Source organism: Triturus cristatus, chromosome 3_2 (assembly GCF_964204655.1).
Source record: "Triturus cristatus chromosome 3_2, aTriCri1.1, whole genome shotgun sequence".
In the NCBI taxonomy this organism is placed as follows: Eukaryota; Metazoa; Chordata; class Amphibia; order Caudata; family Salamandridae; genus Triturus; species Triturus cristatus.
The window spans coordinates 266,363,515-266,387,875 of NC_140584.1; positions in this window are offsets into that span (position 1 = coordinate 266,363,515).

The following is a 24,361-nucleotide window of genomic DNA, read 5'->3' on the forward strand; positions in this document are numbered from 1 at the left end:
GATAAGGACCACTGCTGTCTACTCATACTCCTGGACTTATCGGCGGCCTTCGACAGGGTAGACCACAAACTACTCATCAACGTACTCCGTGAAAGGGTAGGAGCAGAAGAGGTGGTCCTACAGTGGTTCACCTCCTTCCTGTAAAACCGCTCACAAAGAATACAAATCAGAAATTTAAGTCTGACCTACGCCCCATAAGCAAGGGCTTTTCCCTACGATCAGTTCTCTCACCCGCACTGTTCAACATCTACATGGAGCTCCTCACCACCATACTCAAAAAAGCCAACATGCCCTTCCACCTCTATGCTGACGACATCCAGATCTACCTAGAAGCCTCCACCATGGCTGACATGCAAAGACTTAATGACACCCTAATAGAAGTCCAACAATTGCTTTCCCAAAACCATCTGAAACTCAACCAGGATATAACTGAAATCCTCGTCATAGCCAACTAAGAGCAGACCCCCAAATCACAGAATGGCTAATGTCTATTAATGCTCTCAACTGCACTCTCATCCCGGCCGACTCCGTGAAATCACTGGGAATCACTCTGGACCCTAACCTAGACATAGTCAAACACATCAAGAACACCGCAAGGTGTGCTTTCTTTAACGTAAACTACTCAACAAAATCAAACCCTTCATCCCTCCAAAAGACCTTAAGCAAGCCATGCAATCCCTTGTGCTATCCAGATTAGATTACGGGAATGCCACCCTCACAGGCACGGCAAAATCACACCTTGCTCCTCTCTGATCAACCCTAAATGCTGCAGCTAGTATGGTGACCGGAGTAAAGAAATTCAAACACATCTCCCCCGCTCTCAGAGAGCTAAATTGGCTCCCAATAGAAATGCATGCTAACTTCAGAACTGCCTGTCTCACTCACAAGCCACTTCATACTGGCAAACCTACCTATCTGGCCTCCAAACTCAACAAAGCTGGGCAGACAAGAAATTTCAGGAGCACAAACACTCTACTTTTCATCCCTCCGAAAACCCGCAAACCAAAAACCTTATCATGGTCATTCTCTGGAAATGCGCCCAAAATTAGGAACACCATCCCAGTACATATCAGGACGAACGCTTCCTTCAAAAAATTCAAAAGCCAGCTCAAAGTCTTCTTCCTCAGTCGAACTCTCACGAAGTGATAGCGGACCCACAAAACGGAATTGCGCCCACCTGAGTATCCAGTCACTGCGATAAGAATAACTTCTTGACTCGCACCTATGTCCCCCCCTTTGAACAAGACCCGTCATGATACATTTTGTTTACTACCACTACTCTTTGTACTCGACTGCGTACTTGGCAAATGCTCAACAATGACCCGTCTCGAATCACTGTGTTTACGACTACTACGCTTTGGGCCTCATGTAGGTAGCCAAATACCGGTCGGTAATTCGGTAAATATCCCGTTACCGACCGGTATTGAGGCACTTGAGATGTAGGTGGCTGATTTCTGGATTCAGTATTTACCGATTCGGAAATTAAAGAAATTGGTAAAATACCGATTCGGTAAATACCGAATCCAGAAATTCTATGTAGGGGGCACTCAAGTGAGTGCATTATTGGTGTCTGGATTCGTTATTTACCACCAACTACAAGTTGATGGTAAATGACGAATACCTTTCAAAAAGCATTTTTGTGCTATTTGTAAAGTGCCATGTGGCAGACATACATGACCTTAGGGCATGTATTTGCGCCACATGTGCACATATGCACGAATCAGGGGTGCAACAGGGTGTCAATGTGACACCCTGCCACCCATGATAATGCCTCCCCTATTACCGATTCGGTATTTACCGAATCGGTAATAGTAACTGGCTTCCCATTCATTCCTATGGGCCTCCAGGCCCATAGGAATGAATGGGAAGGGATGCATTATTACCGATTCGGTAAATATAGATTCATAAATACCGATATTTACCGAATCAGTAATAATTACCGATTATTTACCTACATACTATTTACCGATTCATAAATACCGAATCGGTAAAATTCGGTATTTATGAATCGGTAAATAGTATGTTACCTACATGAGGCCCTTTGTACTCTATTGTTACTTGGCAAATGTTGTAAAGGGCTTCGATACATTCGGGTCTGGCCAGCGCTATATAAAACACCTTAATAATAAATAAATAAATAAATAAATAAATAAATAAATAAAAGAAATAAGAAAGAAATAAAATGGCAATATATTCTGTACAGAAATGTACATTCCTACTTTGAGTCTGTGGATCCAGTTTAAGGCGGAGACTCCTTCTTTTTTGGAAAATGTAGATTTAATTTAAAGTCTGAACAACAAACACCCAAGAGCTACGTGTGATGCCGTAGGCGGTGCAGGGTAGGGGGTTAGGTGGGGAGATGAAGAAGCAGGTGGACTGACGTCTGTGCTTAAAGCAATAAAGGTACAGCTCGCTTATTCCCATAACACAGGCATTTGCTTTTTTACTAAATGCAATCAAGTTGTATAAAACAAATGGCATACCTGGGCAGTCAGAGAGAGTTGTGTGTTTGTGTAGGATGGCTTAATTAGTGTGAATAATTCACTTATATCTCTAGCTTTAAGCAAAAATACAGTTTAACCCCTTCGGTGCTCATGACGGAACGGTTCCGTCATGAGCCATGGTTGAGCTGTGCTCATGACGGAACCGTTCCGTCATGACCACGCCCGCGCAAGAAACCGTCAGCACAGCGGCGGAATTTGCGCAGCATGGAAGGGGTTAATAAGTGCACAGATTGGTGGGAGAGGCAGCGACGGGCGGAAAGCAACTAAAAACAGCAATGGGCGGAAAGACCAGGGGGAATGGGAGGGGTAGAATAAATGGTACCTGCATTGCAGCAGTCTGCCACTCATCAAGGGGAATTAATCTGTAGTTAAGCAGTGCACTTCAGCAAGAAAACTGAAGTGATGTATCGGGTCTCAAACTAATCTGTTGGCAGAAAAGAAGAACGGTACTGGAGTCAACCTATGGTAAGCAGCAGGCGATTAAAGTCATTTCAGTGAATACAGCATGTCTTGCAAGCAGCGCATACACACTGCTAGTCTCAACCTAAAAATAATTAATACCTGCTGCCCAAGCCATTCTTATAGCTTTGAAGGGCTGGAATTGTCTGAATTGTTACACTTCTAGAGTGTGATGGTTTGAGGTTGTATTGGTTCTGTCTTTGGTGATGCTGGGAGGGTTAATGAGTGGTGCAAGCTGCAGTGGCATCCTGATGACTAGGTTGGCACTTATATCTTTTTTACAAGCTAAGCACTGGTTCTTGATAAATATCACTTTTGCACAGTTTGCTAATTTCCTAATTTGTACAAAATAATGTGTACCTGTATTAATATTGATGTAGCTGTACTCATTGATACGTGTATGTACAAAATCGAATCACTGTTGTTGAACTCTCCCAATTTGACCTCTCTATCAACCCCGAGTCAAAATTGCGTGGTCAGGCAGGCCCGCGACCTAGGCCTGAGGCTACTGATTGACAGATCACAGGTGGGGAGGCACTTAACCAGCAGAACAAACGAACAAACAGAAAAACCCCAGATTAGTCCAACAGTTATGCAGTGACACCACAATGGTCCGGGGAGACAGGCCCCAATAAAATGCACATGGATGGTGTGCAGTGCGTTCCCAAAACTCCACAAAGGTAGAGGTCACATAAAGCTAGGAACACTCAGACAATCACAACACAGCACATGCAATGATCACAAGCTCCCCATGCTGGACATGTTACCCATTGGCCCTCATTGTGTTCACGCAGGTTCGAGACCCACCTGCCTTTGTCATCAGGTGGGAGTAATTTATGGCTCCATGACTAGGCGTACATTCCTCTCTCAAAACTGGATCTATGAATTGTTTTATGATGCTTTTGAAATGTATATAAAGATGCTTAAAACAATTGTACTTTGAGGCAGTCCTCAAACCCTGACTCGGCTGTAATGTTTGATTAAACCAACTTTTCCTGTTTTGTAAAACGCCTCTCGTCATTGCTTTTTCAAGGTAAATTCATATTCGAGCAACATTTTTGCGAGCCAGCTAGGAGAGATTGATGCTTCGAACCTGACTGCAGTCGAAGGAAAGGACCCTGATCTGATGGATTCACGTCAGCGCAGCAAGGAAGGTGAGCACAATTGATTGAAAATTCAGCTGAATCCGCAGGGCGGAGGTCCGTCCTGAACCCACTGTCGATTGGGTAAGAGACTGCATCTGATCCTTAGTCCCAGCATTTGCTGTATATGGAAAACTAGGAAGAAGCACAAAGATTTAACCTGAGCACCCTGCCACTGACAGAAATCTGACATGTTGCCTACTTTATGTGTCCTAACTGAGTAGTCGCAAGGCCAGTGGCGGTTTCTAGTGCTGGGCGGAGGGGCTGCGCCATTCTTGTTGCTGGCATTATGGATGGTAATTCTGAGAAGCAATCACCATCCATTGTTTATTATTAAAATAGGCATATATTGCCTTGGCTTGCCTCGTCCGTTCGCTGAAATGAACGTCAGGCAGGGAGGCAGATTTAATAATCTGGCACATGCACTTTTGCGCATGTGCCAGTTTGTATGCCGGCTGGACAGGTAGTTTACAGGCAGACATGCTGTCAGCCCGCGTCTGCAAAACTTGGGGTCCCCAGGGACCTCCCAGTTCTGATGCAATGCAGCATCGTATTTTTAAAGCAGCCCCAGGCGTGTACAAAATCAGCCCTGTACTCCTGGGGCTGCTTGTCAATTACGTAGCTGCCTCCCACCAACCCAACCCTTTCCCAAATCATCACAGCGTAACAAGTTGGGAAAGGGAGGGGTTTCACTAGAGTCATAGGGGCAGATTTATGAGCCCCTTGCGCCACTTTTGCGTCACTTTTCCCGTGTTAAAAGTTACGCAAAAGTGGCGCAAGGGGCTCATAAATCTGCCCCATAGTACCTTCTAAGCGGCGCATGAGCTGATGACACAATGTGTTTTCCATCCGTGCACTGTGGCTGAAGCAGTGCGCATGTCATCTTATTCTCTAGCTGCCATAAGATTATCGGTAAAGGCTTTAAAGTGACTCCCCTGTCAGCTTAGGGGTTGGAGGAAAGCAAGCAGCATAGTCAACTTGAGGTAATGTTTTTACAGATAGGGTCAGTGTAAGTTTGTTTTATATAGCGCGAACCCGATCCAAAGGTATTGGATCATTTTACATTCAATTCAGGTACGGGCTGAATACGTGATTTTGCTAAGAATCTCAGGATGTTGAGCCTATGCTGCAACTGGAACCTCGTTCAGCTCTTATCACCACATCCGATTCCTTGCTCCAGCTGGGGGATTGAGCTGATCTTTATCTGTAACACTCACCAATCAGCAATTTGTGTGTGGTGTGTAAATTGGGCCTGGAGAGGTCTCTGCAGCCCAGTGACTGCATACAAAAGAAGGGCTATAAATGCACAGACCAAACTGAGGAAGTTAGGCAATTTGTTTGCCCTTATTTGCTACCACAGGGAATAAGTGGGTTCTTCGTTTGGCAAATGGATTGAGAAAAAGTGAAATGGAGAGGCTAGTGGTAATGTGTAAAACAAATGTGGTGTGTGTCATCTCTCATTATCTACTAGCTACTTAGATGATAAGGCAAATGCACACTAAATAATAATAGGTTCTGTCACTCTCCATGAATAATTAGATTTGATCTTTTTTATTTTGTAAATCCTTGATGCAGCAGTAAAATGAGATATCCACTGTTTTTTATGAATGTGTGTTATTATTTTTGCCTTGTTGTATTATTGTTTTTATGGGTTATAACCAAAATAAAATACATTTGACTGACTGACAGATAATTTGCATGCAGGTGGCAATACGGCTGCCAAAAAAGGCCTCTAAGGAGAGCACTATCAACCTGGCTAAGGAGGCCTTTTCCTCTTTTGCATTTCATCAGTTATCAGGCCCTGGCAAGGTGCATGTTACTGGTCCAGTGAGCATGAGATGTCATCTCTGTGTGTCCTATGATAAGGAACAGATAGAGCATAGAGTCCTCAGTGCTTGAGAAGAAATGGGGTTTGCACATCTTCCCTTTACATAAAAGCACTTTAGAAGTAGCAAACCCTTCTCTGTATATTCAATATCATACAAAGCTCTCTATTGCAGTTTCAGAAATTGGGTTTATTGAGAGTAGCCTCTGTTTGTAAAGGGATTTCAGTGAAGACAAGCTGCAGCACAAATAATGCAAATATTCTGCTGTTAAACACAGCTTTTGGATGTGTTTTTATTTTGAGAGACCATTGAAATGAATGGTAACACCTCTATTGGAGTGGCCCCTAAATCAACAGGGAAGTGCAAGCGCCCTTAAGCCTTAATGTCAGAGGCATGACTGACCTGGCGTTCAGAAGCACTAGGAGAGGATGTGTTAGGCCAGAGCTGCAGAGTTTGGAACCCGGGAACCAGGTTCGAGTCTCTGCATTCTGGGAAAATCACTTAATCTCGCCGTACCTGAAAAACTAATTTGTGCAATGTGACTGAGTAGACACAATCCTGTCAAACTTTCATCTTCCATTGTTTGACCAATACTGCTTTGAAGCATTCATCCAACCCTTTCCTTTCATGACAAATCTGAAGCTGAATTGTGGGGAGACAGAAGTAATAGCATGAACTTGAAGCAGCAGCCTGCAATTCGCTCACTTTCTGCAGTTGCTGCCTTGCCTCCAAATATCCCAACTGCAGCAGATAGTAGAAAAATATGGTGAAATTTCCATTTCAATACATTTAATAAAAAAATTCTCTGATTACTTGAATCTCTCAAAGTGTAGGATTAGGTTCAAGACACAGACACAGCCTTATAAACAAATACTTTTTATTTCTATACGTTCAGTTCACAGCAGGAACAATGCGGGCACATCATATCTGAAGCAGGTGCAGGTAATGCTTGCAAACTGGCAATACATTGCCAGGTATTTTTGTGCCTTCAAGCATTCATTGTGTTAATAACCAACAGGTATGAGCGTTATGACCAAGCTTAGGCTTCACAAATTAGGCAATTAAGCCCCCCGCTTTCCTGCATGAAAAGACCAATTGATTGAAGAGGTGCTAAGTAAATTCTCCAGTAGTTTTGCACCATTTATGTTAAAAATAGAGCTGAAAATGGCACCAAAATACACCACTTTTTAAAGAAAATTGGGGGGAGGACACCCCATTACTATCAGGCTTGCTCGCTACCCTCGCAAAAATTCATTTATCACACTTGAGCAGTACCACTGTCAAATTCCACCAGCCGCCACTGCGCAAGGCCTCCTCGGATGTATGTGCAGATCACCTTTTTTTGCATAGCCTGCACGCTAGGAAAGGTGAAGTTTGTTAGGGCTTGGACGGCTGGGCTTGACAAAGATGGTACGCTTGTCGCCTGGGTGTGAAACAGGGGTGAGACCTCACTGCTTAGACCACTGGGCGTAATACAGACGTACTTATAGGCCCTGGGTGTGATATAAGACCAACACCTTGATCATATCTTTTAGACTAAAAGGGTTTTCTCAGTGCTACCAGTTTATTAACTCTGTTGGTATTGGAAAGAAGTGAGTGGTGTTATTCTCTTGGACTACTGAGACTGATAGATATGGTACACATGACTCCTGGGTCTGATATAGGATGTAATTCAGATATTAGGGGAAATGTGGACCTTGGAGATTAAGTGTGGCATGTGCTTGGCCAAGGAGGGCCTGTGGTTGCCAAGTTGTTCCTCGTTTCTGCATAATTTGTTCTTATCTTTATCCCAGAGCAAATATTGACAAACTGTTGGTCCTACTTCGTCCTGTGTACCACGCAATGCCTCCCCTCATCATCGGGTAGCATGCACTAAGAAGTGGGCTAAGGTATTTTTTGACAAAGTTATCAATTTTTCTCTGTCAGTTTTTTAACTCACTTTCTTCATTTTGGTGCTTAATTGCATTCTTGATATTGTGGTGTGGTAAATTGTTGCAATTGCACGTCTTTCTTGAGTGTTTAGTTTTATTAATGACTCAATGTGCTTATGAAGGTACTGCTAATTCTTATAATAATTTTTCCATATCTGCTGTTTTTGCTGAATTCACACATTTAGAACTAACAATTGCACTTTCTTTCAGGTTGTGATCCTTCATATCCGTTTTTTGTTTGTGAAATGTCTATTCTGATGCATCTATTTAAATAGTATTCAGCCCGTAGAAGCAGTTGTAACAAATAATCCCCATGTATTTATTTCCCCAACAATCAGGGTAGAATTTAATATCAGTTGATCCCAAGAACCCAGGGCATATTAGTCCCTTAAAAAATTCCCATCTATCATGGAGTCGCTGCTAAAGCACATGCAAGCTAGACTCCCCACACAGATTAAAAAATGTAACAAGTATTGCCATGAATGGCATGCACACACTAAAACCCACACGTTCCCTTGGCCAGAGGGGAAAACCTTCGACACTAACATAATCGAACACACAAGAAAACACTTTCGGACAAAATATGTAGGGCAAAAGAAGACCAGAAAGGAGGCACTGATAGAACTATGGGCCATCTTTGTGGAGACCAAGACCGACTATTCTGTCCTAGAACCCGCAAGTAAGGCATCTGCACCTCCCCCACCGTATGTCGGAATGGAGGTGCTCTCTCCGATGCCTGCTATTTCCACACTAGGTTACACCAATCCACTGGGCGAGGGAGCCAGAGGGTTCCCCACTGAGCAACAAACTACTAGATCCAGATGAGAGAGGCCCACATGCCACCAGTCAGACGCCATCCCAATATCACCCCAGTCCAGTGATAGAGCTACCCGCATCCATCGAGCATGACACATCAAACCCCAGTGGCACAGAAAACGTGCACTCTCACTCATCCAGGTGAATGCAGTCGGGTGACCAGGAGATTTATAGCAATACAACTAATGGGGGGGTGAAGGGAGGGGCCCCAGTCCTCTGGGATCAGATGATGAGGGGGAGTTGAAGGAGAGGCGTGAATTCGGATGGAGAAGGAGAGAGCTCTTACCCTGGGAACTCAGCGAGAGAACAGAGCAGCATGCCCTCCATCTGAAGCGAGCGTGGGTAGGTATAGAGCACTGCTCAGGGAAGAATCTGAGGCAGAACTAGAAGGGATGCTTCTGTCTGGGGCCCAAGCTTCACCAGATCATCAGCATAGGAGAGGGGCCGGTCAGGTGATAAGGGATCAAGGTAGCCTGGTACAGCCTCAATTAAGATGTAGGAAAAGCAAAGTGGCTCCTTTATGTGTGCATGAGGAGAGCAGCGACGAAGACATCTGCTGCCCCCCTCCCGAACGCATGGTATAGACAAACTGTCCTCAAGGGAGATAGTGACTAGAGAGGAAGGCAAAACCTTTGTGTGACCATTTTTCCATCTGCTAGCCCATTAGACCGAAAGGGAGGGCCAGTATGATAGATCCTGGTTGAAGGAAGTGTCCTATGTACCAGGGGCATGGCTATTGTGTAGAACTGTACCCGGCACATAGGGGCACATAGGGGAAGATCCCAAGTGGAACTTCCTGTACATGCAGGATTGCCTTAGAAAGTATGTTGGGGAGAAACCAACAGCACTGCCCCAAGCCACAATTTTGACGCTTTTGTAGTAGGGCACGTCAGGGACCATCTATGTGCCATGAGCCTGGATACATAAGGAAGGGCTCAGAACCAAGCTGCCTTTTAGAAAAGGTTGAGAAAGAAATTTTGGAGTTTAAAGACTACACGGTAATCCAAAAAAGTAATAAATTTGAGCTGGACAAAAAGAATTTTTCATTGGAGTCGACTTATCCCTACTTGAACAAAGACTTTTATACCACTAATGATTCAAGAAATTACCTTCAAAACTATCAAGGACGATCACGGAAGAGATTTATTAATTTCTCGGAATCTTCATCATCATCGAGTGAGACCACAGATACTAATACTAGGGCTAATCAGAATCAAAGGGTAAACCAACATAATCAGGACCCGCAAACATCTAATCAGGAGGTACGTTTTTTAGGCCGAGGCCAACGACAAGGCAGAGGACGGTTGCGATATTCCCAACCATGGGAAATGAGGACACGCCGCCAATATTACAGGAGCTAGTTTCATCGCCAATTTTCAACCTGTCTGATAAAATCCTAACAGGTGCGGAAATTTCTATTTTACAGAAAGGACTTAGTTTTGTTCCTTCTAGAACAACAGACTTTGTAAAAATGAAGCTCGAAACCATGGAGTTCTGTCGCAAAATCCGTCTAAAAACGTTCTTTTCGGATACAACTGAAGCAGTCACGGCTGAAATAACTGGACTCAAAAGAAAATCAACCTTTTGCCCAATAGGACCCAAGGTCCCCAAAGAAATTACCACTTTTGAGAGAACCATCTTATCTGGAATTCAGGCAATGGAAAGTAAAAAAAGCTTCGTCAAGTTCAACTTAGCTAAACAGGAGAAAGATGCCCTGATTGACCTGCAAAATGATAGATCAATAGTGGTGAAGCAGGCGGACAAAGGTGGGGCAATTGTCCTATGGGACGTGAATAAATACAAGAAGGAAGTACTACGCCAGTTAGAAGATGTGACATGCTATCGTAAAATTAAGAAAGATCCAACAAAAGAATTACAAGATCAACTTTTCCATATTATTGAAGATGGTTTTTTACAAGGTTTTGTAGGCCCCAAAGAACGCCTCTTTCTCAAGAACATGAATCCGAGGATACCGGTCTTTTATGCCTTGCCCAAACTGCATAAAAATGAACTTGACCCCCCAGGACGGCCCATAGTGTCCGGGTGTGAGTCACTTATTGAGCCAGTGGCTCAATATATTGATTTTTTCCTCAAACCATTTATCAATGAAGTTCCGGCCCATTTGAAAGATACTACTGCCTTTCTTAATAGAATAGTATCCGTGCAGTTTGACAAGACTAAACAACTGATGGTTTCATTGGATGTGGTTTCACTCTACACCCAGATTCCTCAGGATCAAGCTTTGGAGGCTTTAGAGTGGTTTTTAGGTCAAAGAGAGCGACCAGTTCAAGTTCCAACGGAATTTCTTTTGACTTTGGCAAAGTTTGCATTATCCAAAAATTACTTTTCATTCGATTCGCAGTTCTTTTACCAAACAAGAGGCGTGGCGATGGGATGTCCTTTTGCCCCGGAGTTGGCGGTGTTATTTATGGGGTTATATGAAAACAATTTCATATATAACAACAACCCATTTGTTGCAAACATTTCCAGCTATATGCGTTATATCGATGATATTTTCCTAATTTGGACTGGCACACAGGAATCATTGGATGAGTTCGTTGGTTGGCTCAACGAAAGATCTAATGATATCAAATTCAGCAGTGTATCATCAAACGAATCGATTACATTTTTGGATGTTAAAGTAGTGGCTTTCGATGGGGAGCTAGAAACCACACTTTTCAGGAAACAGACAGACAGGAACAAGGCATTACATTATACCAGCAACCATCCTCGGAGTCTGAGACAAAATTTACCTTATGGTCAGTTCTTGCGAATTCGTAGGAACTGTACAAAAAAAGAGGAATACTTCATGCACGCCAACAAATTAAGAGATCGCCTTCTGGAGAGGGGATACCCCAAGAAACTACTCAAACACTCTTTGAAGAGAGCTTGGTGGACACCAAGAGAAACATTGCTGGAGCAAAAAACTAGGAACAAGGGCAGTAGACCAGTTTGTGTCACGACATTCTGCCCTAATAGCCACCAACTCCGGAAACTCATCCTAGGTAATTGGCATTTGATTAAGGACCTCCATGAAGAATTTTCTACCCCTCCCATGTTTGCATATAAGAAGGAGAAAAGTGTAGCCAACTATATAGTCCGGGCGGCTCTACCAAAACAAGAACATCGGACTTTAAGAAGCATGCTGGATTTACCGCCAGTTGTTGGTCACCACAAATGTGGAACATGTATATGTTGCGAGCAAACCATAGAGGGTGATGTCTTTTCATTTAATACTACCCACTGGAAACATAACACGTTTACCAATTGTAAAACGAAGAATGTTGTCTATGCAATAACTTGTCCTTGCTCAAAGCTGTATATTGGGAAGACAACCCAGGAGGTCTGACAACGTATCATCCAGCATAAGTCAAGGATTAGACGACGAGTGGAAAATGCCCCATTAGTCAGCCACTGGGCCACAATGACACACAGTGAGGTGGATTTGAAATGGACAGTGTTGTCCAAGATTGAAAGAGACCCGCGTGGGGGCGATTTGGAAGGCCAATTAAGCCAACGTGAGGCATTACTCATCATGAAATTCAACACGGCCATTAACGGCCTGAATGAAGTAGCGGAGATATTCAGACCATTGGTCTAATGGGAGAATAACATTGTTCAGATGTACCCACTGCCTTTCCTGTTCGGTTTGCTGTCCCAAATATAACAGACAATGTACGGATTTCCTGTTAACTGAGTGCGTTTACAAAAGTTTGCTCACAGTGCCAGCTGACATGCAGCCACCCAACCCCTGGTCCTTATGGAATGCCTTACGCTGTTTGTCACGTTATGATTTTTTTAGCGTATACTTAAACACACAACAAACCCCCGGAAAAAACCCCACACTTTCGTTAGAGGGTACAAATAGTTAAGGTGATATTAGTATCAAGTATTGGCAAAGAACATTTCAATACATCACTTACTATTGCATCAGTATCCCTTTCTAAATATACCTAGTCCATCAGTAGTGAAATTCAAACCACATTCCCCAGCAGCCACCTGGTTTTTGTGGACAATTACGCGAGCTCAACTTAGTTTGGTAAGAGCGCCTGTACTCTTTAGTTATCTTAATTTTCCAAACATTATTAAGCATTTGTCTAAAAGTCCTCGGCACCTTTCCTACTATTTTTCCTATACCTGACACGAAGGTCGCCAAGTAAAACTACATCTACCAGCAATCTTCGGGCTTCCGTCAGTTGGTTTTGTTTAAATCGTCATCATTTCCCACAATGCAAAATGAACTTTACCAATGGATTGACACGGACATGGAGCTACGAGAGGTGAATTCCCGGTAAGTGTTCTGGCGACTAAGAAAAGAACACTAAGGGTTAGGAAGCTTAGAGGACTTCAGTACGGATGGCGGAGTAGCCTTTGTGACGACTTTTACCGCTTTGTTTGTTTTTAGAATCCGGCGCGGGCACTCCACGTGAGACGAACAAACGAACTCACCTAGGTAAGCCTTTCTATTCGCAAGGCAGGTTTAGTACCGGCAAGTGAACGGGAATGACGTTTTTAGTAATCGTAGTTCATTTGTTGTTTTAGCAAAGCAACAATCAAACAAGCATTGTCAGCCGGAAAAGAGGGCACCATCCCCTAATCCGGTAAGTTGAGCTAGCACCCCATTTTTGTCCAAAAGTCTGTTGTTTGTCCTGTGTTGTATGTACAGCCTGATTTAGTTAAGCAAGAAACGATAATACAAATGGTTTTTTGTCTAGGTTCCTCATCATTTGGGACGAGTCGGATATATTTCAGGCAGATAGATCTCCATTTCGAAGGTGGGTGATGTGAGGTCGTGTTGGTGCATTGTAGGAATTCTGAGCTGTAGTTTAATACCTAAAACGAATTTTTTATTGTTTATTGCAGAAATTGGTTGGTCCTGAGGAGAACCCAAAATATAGTGGTTCGACACGCGTCGACCCGTTCGGTCCTTGTGTTGCACCGTCCATTTATAAAAAAATTTTTCTTCTTGTGTGTTTCAAAAATAATACTGGAACTTTATTGTTTCAACGGAAAAGACAGAACGTTTTTTGTTGTTCAAATTGAGTTGTAACCAATCTACCAGAGAAGAAAGGTTGCTACAAGGACCAAGTCTTTTAAAGTGTGTGTAGTTTGGTGTATGCATGAGTATATTGGCCATGATTGTTTGAGGAGTGCATGTATGTTCGTTTTAGTCACTTAGGGGATTATGAGTATTATGTTAATGTATTATATGTCATGTCAGATATGGATTTGTACATAAGATAAATGCGCAATGAAGCAATGTTATAGCGCAAAATTATTTTGAAATGTGAAATTAATTAAAAACATTTCCATCGACTAAAAAGGAAATTCATAAAACCCTCCTCTCATGTTTCATTTCATTTTAGGAGTTATAAAAGCATAAGGTTTAGTTAGTCTTAGCTTGAACCATTTGTTCTGTTTTGCCACCGTTGATGGATGGGGCAGGGAAATGAATCTCATGATTTGAAAAGAACACCGCAAGGATAAACCTAGCAATAGGCGATATTAGAAGTCTGCTAAGCAGTCTCATTGGAGATCAGACAAACACGGTGTTCACCCGAGCCCGCATCACTGCAGTCACACTGACATACCGGATCATTATTGACTGCATTCATTTCATACAGACACCCAATATAAACAGCTGTGAGGGAAATATTCCTATATCGTCCAGATATAGGATTAATGGCAGAGAATATGAAGCCTGGGAAGATTATAGCAGACTTTCTAAACAGAATGAGGGAATGATGGGGACAAAAGTCAGGACAGCCATGGACCGATACAGGCCCTCAAGTCACATTCTTTTATAACATCCTCTAAAAGGGGCTGCCCACCGAAATACATAGTGGATTGGACAGCATGGTGGGGTTTGACACCAAACCCTGGTGGGAAATACAGGCCCACCTATTACATTATTACAGAAAGAAACAGGAAAAGGACAAGGAAAAGCAGGAGCAAGTCCAGAGAGACACCGCCAAGTTGATCCAACACAAATTGAAAAAGAACCCTTCGAGAGAGCCACGTTGGCCGCTAATATAGAAATGGCACCTGTTTTGAAGGGGGTTCCACTGCAAAACCTCAGAGGGTTCAGCCCAGTTATAACTGAAAAGATCAGGGAGGATTGCAGCAGCCAGACCTCAAATAATGGGGCCGATTCACAGAACTAATCTGAGACTAAACTTACTACTTCTGATATTCACAGAAGGCACTTACGATTTTTGGTATTCACAGAAATCACCAACTACTCACGTCCGTAGTCAGGCCGGAATCTCCGCACCCTGACCTTACTCTCCTCACCCGTACCATACCCTCTGGCTAGGGCCGTACTCTCCGGTTCGAGCCGTAATCTCCGTCTCAGGTCGGATAAAGTGTAATCAATAGGCTGGAATGCAATTTTTACAAAAAGGAACATTAGGAATGTGTGATAAATGTAGAGATGGTCATGAAAAATAGTCTGGGCAGGGAAACGGGTATGGCCAGACACTACATCACTACCCAGAAAAGTTTGCTCCTCTGCATCATGGTCCATGCAGTGCACAATTTGCGCTCCTCTCAGTCAACACTAAGGGGAGTGCCCTTAGTGTTGACTGTGGTGTTGACACTACAGTCAATCCTGAACCCTGTCACTGAGGGAGAGTATTTATTTAATTTACAGTTTTAATTAAAGGTATATTTTTATATTTATTTAACTATTCTAATTAGGTTACATATATGTTTTGTCTATAAATATGCAAATATGTTTTACATTTTCAATTTTAAGCTATTTGTAATAGTTTAATGCATATTAAAAATGTGTAACTATTGTTTTCATATTTTCAAGTAATGTATCCTTCCCTGTCACATGCCCACCCACACAAGTGAGTCAGAATTTCTATCAGGAGACATGGGGATTGCTGGGTTGTAGGAAATTTGTGCTAGCCCAGTGATCCCACACTTTCCCACACAGAAATGTTAGGAAAATATGGTTTTGTTTAGATAAATTGGAGGTTTGCAGGGGATTCTGCATGAAAAAACATTGGGGGATCATTGCAAGCCATACCTCTCTGAACTCTCCCAGGTGTCTATTTTTCAGAAATATCTGGGTTTGGTAAGTTTCCCTAGCTAGCAGGTGACCCCTTGCAAAACCAGGCCGTTTTGTGATCAACAATTTTGATGCCTCCACATTATGTTTTTGGCCCTTCCTTGCCACAGGCGGTTGGCCTACCCACACAAGTAAGGTCCAATTGTTATCAGGAGACTTGGGGAAATGCTGGGTGGTACGAACTTTGTGCGGGCTCAGTCATCCCACAACTTTCTGACACAGAAATGTGAGGAAATGTGATTTTTGTTTTAGCTAAATGTGAGGTTTGTAGAGGATTCTGGGTATGAAACATTGGGGGATCCATGCAAGCCATACCTCCCTGAACTCTCCCAGGTGTCTAGTTTTGAGTCTGGGCTTGGCAAGTTTCTCTATATGGCTGCTGAGCCCAGGACCAAAAACACAGGTTACCCCCTTGCAAAACCAGGTTGTTTTGTGATAGCAAACTTTGATGTCTCCATAATACATTTGAGCCGTTTCCTGCTCCTGGCACTAGGCCTACTCACACAAGTGAGGTACCATGTTAAGTATGGAGTTTGAGGGAATGCTGGGTGGAAGGAAGTTTGTGGCTCTCCTCAGATTCCAGAGCTTTCCATCAAAGAAATATGAGGAAAATGTGCTTTTTAGACAAATTTTGAGGTATGCAAAGGGTTCTGGTTTACAAAACCTGGTGAGAGCCACACAAGTCACTCTCCTGGATTTACCTGTTTGTCTAGCTTTAAAAAGTGAACAGGTTTGCCAGGTTACCCCAGGTGCCAGCCGAGCTATGGCCCAAAATCCACAGCTAGGAATATTGCAAAAAAGTGTCAATTTTCACTGGAAAAATATGATCTATCCACGTTGAGTTTTGGGCTGTTTCCTGTCGCGGGCACTAGGCCTACCCACTCAAATGAGGTAACACATTTTTCGAGAGACTATGGGAATTGCTGGGTGGAAGGAAGTTTGTGGATCCCCTCAGATTCCAGAGCTTTCAATCAAAGAAATGTGAGGAAAATGTGTTTTTTTGACACATTTTGAGGTTTCCAAGAGATTCTGGGTAGCAGAATCTGGTCAGAGTCACACAAGTCACCCCATTCTGCAATACCCTGGTTTCTAGTTTAAAAAATATACATGTTGCTAGGTTTCCCTACATGCTGGCCAAGCTAGGGCCCAAAACCCACAGCTAGTCACATTCCAATAACGGGGTCAGTTGTCAGTGAAAAAATCTGATGTGTCCATCTTACTTGAAGTTTGTGGCCCCCTTAGATTCCAGAGCTTTCCATCACAGAAATATGAGGTAAATGTTTTTTTTATTTTACAGAGTTTGAGGTTTGCAAGGGATTCTGGGTAACAGGCCCTGGTAACAGCCACACAAGTCACCCCAACCTCTACTCACCTGTGTGTCTAATTTGAAAACAGTACAGGTTTGCTAGGTTACCAAGGTGCCTGCTGAGTTTGGGCCCAAAATCCACAGCTAGGCACATTGCAAGAAAAGGGTCAGTATTCAGTGGAAAAATGTGATGTGTCCACGTTGCGTTTTGGGCCATTTTCTGTTGCGGGCACGAGGCCTACCCATACAAGTGAGGTACCATTATTATTGGGAGACTTAGGAGACTGCTGGGTGGGTAAAAGAGTGTGGCTCCCCACAGATTTCAGAACTTTCCATCACAGAAATGCAAGGAAAATGTGTTTTTTGACAGAGTTTGAGGTTTGCTAGGGATTCTGCGTAACAGAACCTTGTGAGAGCAACACAAGTCCCCCGATCCTGGATTTCCCTGGGTGTCTGATTCTCATAGATTTGCAGGTTCACTAGGTTTCCTTAGGTGCTGACTGAGCTGAGGTCCAAAATCTACAGCTAGGCACATTGCACAAAAAGGGTCAGTTTTCAGTTGGAATGGGAGAGTATATACAACTGTGCACACCTAAATCGCTGTCCCGACTTTGTGTATCCAGGCTGCTGCACATCATTCACTTCCATTGCATAAAGGTGTCTGCCCACTTCTGCGCACCCAGGCTGCTGCACCCTATCCACTCCCGCCGTCCAGAGGTGTCTGCCCGCCCCTGCGCACCCAGGCCTCACTGCTCACCTTTTCGCGGATAGGGCACCCTCAACATCATGCAGCCTCGCTCCGCAGGCAAACAGGTCTCACATTTGGAGCTGCGTCTTGATTTTGCCATGGCAGAGGACATACCAGTGCACCCATCATCATCGCAGGTTGCACACCTGCTCATCCCTTGTGGTGCCACTAACTTAGTGACCAGTGAGGCCACGCACATGGCGGTAGGCCCCCGCTGTTCGATGGCTCAGGCCTACAATGCGGTCCAGCAGGGCACATAAAACATGAGCTGTCTGGACCACCGGAATGGGGCATCATCACAGGCTGCACACCCGCTCAGCACTTACAATGCCCCTTCCTCAGTGGACCGAAATTCACCGTCCCATGGCGGTGTGCCTGTGCCGGCTGCAGTGCATCCGGTGCACCAAGTCTGAAATGGAAATGGCATGGAGTACGTGTGTCCAGTCGTTTTTATTGGCAGGGTCACGTATCCTGTGACGCCTGTGCTTGATGGGTGTGGTGTGGGTGGAAACCAGCCATCAGGGAGTGGCTGTGGCGTACTGACAACTAGACCTGTGAGCAGCAGATCACTACAATGAAAAGCTGGGCCATGTAGCGTTGTTGTCCCTCACTGTATGTGTAAACAGATTGGGCTGGCCTGGCGTATGCCAGTCCTGCGTGAGGCTGTGAACATTGACTCCGTAGCTCTTGGCATGGTTCTGACCTGGCCTGTATGAGGAATCAATTGATGCGGGTGTCCCTGTTGTAGTGCTGCCGCCACTAGGGCCCCAAGCGCCAATGTGTCACCCTGTACTCTTGGTATTGTGTGCATTATTATTGGTGGGTGACTTGCGTTCTTCACACATGTTTGGTTGCCACATCTTGCTACATTCAGCTATTGTGTGGCTGAGGGGCCAATGCCGTTTTTGGAAGGTCCGCTGTCCTGTTGTGCGCTGCCTCGTGGTAGTGGGGGGTGGTCTGGGGGGAGGTCCTGAGGGTAGTGGCAGTGGGTTTTGTGTACTTCTTGGGTGTCGGAGATCCATGAACAGTAACTCTATGACATGTGTTGGTCTTCAGATGTGATTCTGGGCTGGGCTCCCTTTTACACTGTAGGTAGTCATCCTACTTTACACCAGTAAAAGGCAGATGTTATATTCCTACTGCTAACGCAGCTTATCGCCTGTTTTTGGAATGCACCGCTGATTTGGCTGCTCGTTAGTTGTTGCTCTCATTTGTGGCAATTAGTTTTTTAGCGGGAGCTATTGCTCGAAAACTGGTGATATCGGCTGTTTTAACCAGGTTGAGAATGGAATGATAATTTAAAATCACTGAAAAAACTATAGGTTTAATGAACATTATAATTAGAAATTAACATTTAAAAAACCTTTGAAATTCACTGAAAAAACAATAGGTTTTGCAGACGTTATCGTTAGAAATAGCATTTACAAAACCTTTGAAATTCACTGAAAAAAACATGGGTTTTACAGACGTTATAGTTAGAAATTTGCCTTTAAAAAAACCTTTGAAATTCACTGAAAAAAACCATAGGTTTTACAGACGTTATAGTTAGAAATTAGCATTTACAAAACCTTTGAAATTCACTGAAAAACCATAGGTTTTACAGATGTTATAGTTAGAAATTAGCATTTACAAAACCTTTGAAATTCACTGAAAAAAACATAGGTTTCAGGGACGTTATAGTTAGAAATTAGCATATAAAAAATCTTAGAAATTCACTGAAAAAACTATAGGTTTCAGGGACGTTATAGTTAGTTGGTCATTTCACTCGTACAAAAACAGAGAAATTCGAAAGTTATAGTTAGTAGAGCTAACTATAACTCGCACCCCCGCAATGCACTGCTGATTACATCACATATTACATCACTCATGACATGGTCAGTGACATCACTGATGAAATCTCAAATGACATCACTGATGACATCATCCAGTGAATGTGTGTTTTTGTAAAGTTTAAATATATTTAATATAAGTTAATGCCAAGGTGTATTGAAGAATGAGTTGGTGTATAAGTGTCTGGGTGGAGGATTTAATAGGTGTGTGACTGACCAAGGCGTTGGGTGGTAATATGGACTGATTCTGGACCTTAGGAATTTTGGTCTCGTTGCCCTGGTGGCCCTGTAGATGATTATTAGATTTTTCTAAAGAATTGTTATGTTTCGTATAGGTACTCTAATATAGGTCTAGGGAACATCATACCCTTTCACCTACATCATCTCCCCTACATTTCACATGAACAAGCCTTTTAGGGACATAACACCTTTCAGGGACAGAAAGCCACATAAGGACAGAACGCCTTATAGGGACAGAAAGGCCTATAAGAATTGAACGCCTTTTATGGACTAAACCTTTCATCTAGTTCTAGGTAGAAGGAGGGTTTTCCCAATCAATAGTGTTATGACTTCATCCTTAGCACATATGAATAATTTATGAGGATACTACCCAGGGGCCTTACTTCACCTTCCTCCTATCTATGCACAACATTTATCCCATACGTCATCCTCATACTAAACAATGGCTAACACACGCAGAAGGGACAAAGGGACTCTGTATAAATACAGCAACTCTTGCTATCAGTAGTTAGAGGGAACTGAGACTTTCAGGCTGACACACTGATCAGAGACGCTGAGGTTCCTGCATGCAGTCGCTCCAGCTGACAGTGGTCTAACCATCCCTTGCGGGGTGTCCAACTCGAGACCAGGATGAGGTCCCACACTCTCATTATTCAGGTAATGGGGTTTGACGAAGTCCTAGCTGGATTCTTGGCTCTTTCGCACCTACTAACATGCTAGGTACACTTAGGTACATCTAGACAGGCATCGTAGGAGTATGCGCTTTATTTTATAAATGCTTTTTATATTCATGTATATGTTCATGACTACTGCAAAATGGTAGAACTGTACTATTCCTTTTAATTCACTGTATTGCTGATCATATATCTCTGCTGCTGTTTAACAGTTGTAGTAGCACATATATTTTACACTAGACGAAGAACTGTGCAATAAATTCTTATTCTAACCACGCTCAACTGTTTCTTCTGTGTAACACTCTGAGACCAAATGAGCAAGCACGAGTGACTGGGCGAAAAGTGGTACATTAATTCCACAAGTCTGAGGAATCAGGGTTGTTGTGTTCTTAGGTTGCCAAAAACTAATCTCTCTGATTAAAGGAGATTCTAGTGGCACTGTGAGCTAGCTAATGCAAACAAGGCTAACATACCCGGTGGGAGTGGGAGTCAGTCTACCACCAGACTCACAGTGTATGTTATCCAAAAGCACAGGTCCTGCAGGGGTACTTTAGGAACTACACTACATGGCACCACCAACATTTGGTTTGGTAGTTATTTAACAGTAGAATCTGAGTAGCTCATTCGTGCTTATTCTCAGAGACCCCTACTCACAAAAACCAGAGACATCTGGGGTGGGTGGGCACAAAACTCCGCCACAGCTGAGTAGGCAAAAATATCCTATTTATTGGCAGTTGGTTAATCAAGCTTGAAGGACATTTTTCCTAAAATAGTGCATAAAACCTTATCATAATTTCCTTGGAAAGGTAGTCTGTTTTCTGTACACAATGACTACACTAGCCTTAAACCCAGTAGACCAAGCACTTCCTGATTCAGAAGAGGAGGAAGATGCTGATGCAATACATATTGCAGCCAATGTAAGACACATATTGTCAGTTAAACTCCTCAAACATGGGTTACGACCCAGAGGAGGTGTAGTAATATTCGTGATAGAGGCACACAAAGATTTCCAAACAGAGGTGTTCTATTCATGGGTTACATTCCCAGCAGCAAATGCTGTAACAATCACTTTTCATTATTACACACATGAAGAAGTCCCAGCGGTCTACACTCCGTTTGAGGAGATTGAAATTCCGCTTACCTACCAGGAACATATTTTCTGGTTTAATGGCGCACTACCTCACTCAAGAGGAAGAACAAGACTTGGTCCTTTAGGAATACCAGGAGCAACATGGCCGATATTAGCGACCTATGCACCACATCCTGACATTGACACAATGCCAAATGATGAATTGCTTGTTCATCAAAAGGAGTTGATAAAGCTTTACAGAAACATGACACAATTCATTATGAGGACACTAGTGGTCCAACCAACAGTAATTACACCAAATGCAGCTCCTACACAGAGCACAGCTACTAAAATTACTCCACAAACATTACACGCGGTAATGGGTAAATTGCCCACAAAACGTGAACAAATTCATTTCTGGGTAGCTCAGAAAATAACTCGGTTAGAAGCAGCATTCCCACATACAAGACCATTTGAAAAGCACAGAATGTTAACAATCTGCTTGCCCATGGGGATTAGATCACAGTTAGAGGATTGTACCTCTTGGGGTACAGTCTTTGCTGCCATATATACCAGAACACATGGTATTCCTTCATTAGCAGTGATACCAGATGTATTAAGACAAATGCAAAATGAGTACGGATCAGAGCCTGCCCTAAACTTAGGGATGAAGTTATTAAATAACTACGACCAGGTATCAGCCATAATACTAGCTTACATTAAAGGGGAAGCAGTATCAGTGGCAATCCGACAATGCCTACGGGAGTTCTCTCCATTAGAACAGGAGAATGAACTACCCAAATTAATTGAAACTGCATATTCAGAAATAGGCAGAGATAGTTTAGGGGGAAAAGCTTTACAACCTCAACTACTGGACAGTCCCAAAAATGACACTTCTAAGCAGACACCTACTTCTTCTAAAAAGAAGTGGGATAATAAAAAACAACAACATTTTAAAGACAACAGATCTCAGTCCCAAGGTAGGTCTCCTCCACAGGAGCCCTCTAAAAAGAGGTACAACCTTAGGAATAGGGATAATATTAGGAAACCTGACAGGTATCAGGATACTGATACACATTCCTCTCATTCCTTTCAGGGCTTGAAGAAAAGCTCTGAGTGAGAAGGACGGTCAAAACACAGAGAGGAGCACACATAGTCCAGAGAAAAGCAGCACACTCAAGACTATACTTCTAAAAAAGAAGATACGCAAAAATCAAAACCTCAATTTAAGAAAAAGAACGTTGGGGTCTGAAAATCAGACATGCCCAGATTTCTGAGGACACAACATCTGAACGGGGAATGGGCTCTGATGATGCTAAACAGTGCGGCAGAAGTAACATTAGCCCGCCAGAACCTGAAGGAATTTCTGGTGACAGCGGACTTGAATGATTACATCACGGTGGGGATAAAAGACACCAGGGTGAGCGTCCCACCTAAGTTACATGAAATAGCACTCCGGATGGAGGCGGACAAGCCCAGGAAAGTAAAAGCTCTTTTTTGGAAGAACTTATCATCTGGTTATGCCATCGTGTTAGCACAACAAGACTGGAACACCAGCATTCATAATTGAGTGCCCCAGGGGAGAAAGTATAATTTTTCCTGCATTTTCCAACCATGTTCCCGTTCACCTTAAACATACATATGCTCAGGAGTGGATAGTAGCCCAAGCTCCAGCATTGTACAAAAATCACGCTGGGTGGGATGAGCACTCAACCTACAACGTGATCCTGTTAAAAGTTTCATCTAATGCTCAGAGGCAATACCCAATAAAGCAAAAAGCTAAAAAACAGGTCAGGCAGATCATAGATCAACTTGAATACCAGGGGGTCATTGAAAAATGTCCCTCTCCAATGAACAATCCTTTGTTTCCCGTCTCTAAAACCGACAATACATTTCGTCTAGTTTTAGATTACAGACATTTAAACTCATGCACAAAGACATTTGCTGTCCAAAATGCACATAGTGCTGCAATAATTAATAACATTGTGCGCAAAAAATACAAAACAACACTTGATATCTCAAATGGATTTTTCTGCCAAAATATAGCGCCAGAAAGCAGGTAACTAACCACATTCAGTGCGTTAGGGTCACAGACACAATTTTGTCGACTCCTCCAAGGATATGGCCCCGGGGTATTTTCAGCAAGGGTAACAGAGTTACTTCAAAAATTTGATGAAGAAGCGTTGTCCTATGTGGATGATATTTATCTAACGGACGACAATTTGGAGAGGCACTTGACCAGGGTAAGCACCATTATTATGGGATTTGCCACTGAGGGCTGCAAATTTTACTTTAAAAAATCAAAAATACCTCACCTCAATGTTCTATTTTTGGTATATGAGCTGTCAAGTGAAGGAAAAGGTCTTGAAGCAAACTTGTTTAGAAAAGTGTACGCTGTAGCCTCCAAAATCATAAAAAAGTTTACAATCAATACTGGGATTCCTAAATTTTGGAAGAACAAACATTTTAGATCACGCACAAAGGGGAAAACCTTTCTACGATTTAATAAAACCTGACTTTTCAGCCAGAAATTGAACACAAGAACATACTAATATTCTTCTTTCACTCCAGGAACACATGATTGCTTCCAAACACGCGTAAATGTACACCACTTGATGATCTGTATAATTCTGGGTAAATGCCAGTACACTTACTTAACCTTCAATGAAGGAGAAACAGTACCAATCGCATACAAATCACACCTGTACACAAATGTAGAAATGAGTTTCACTTCAACAG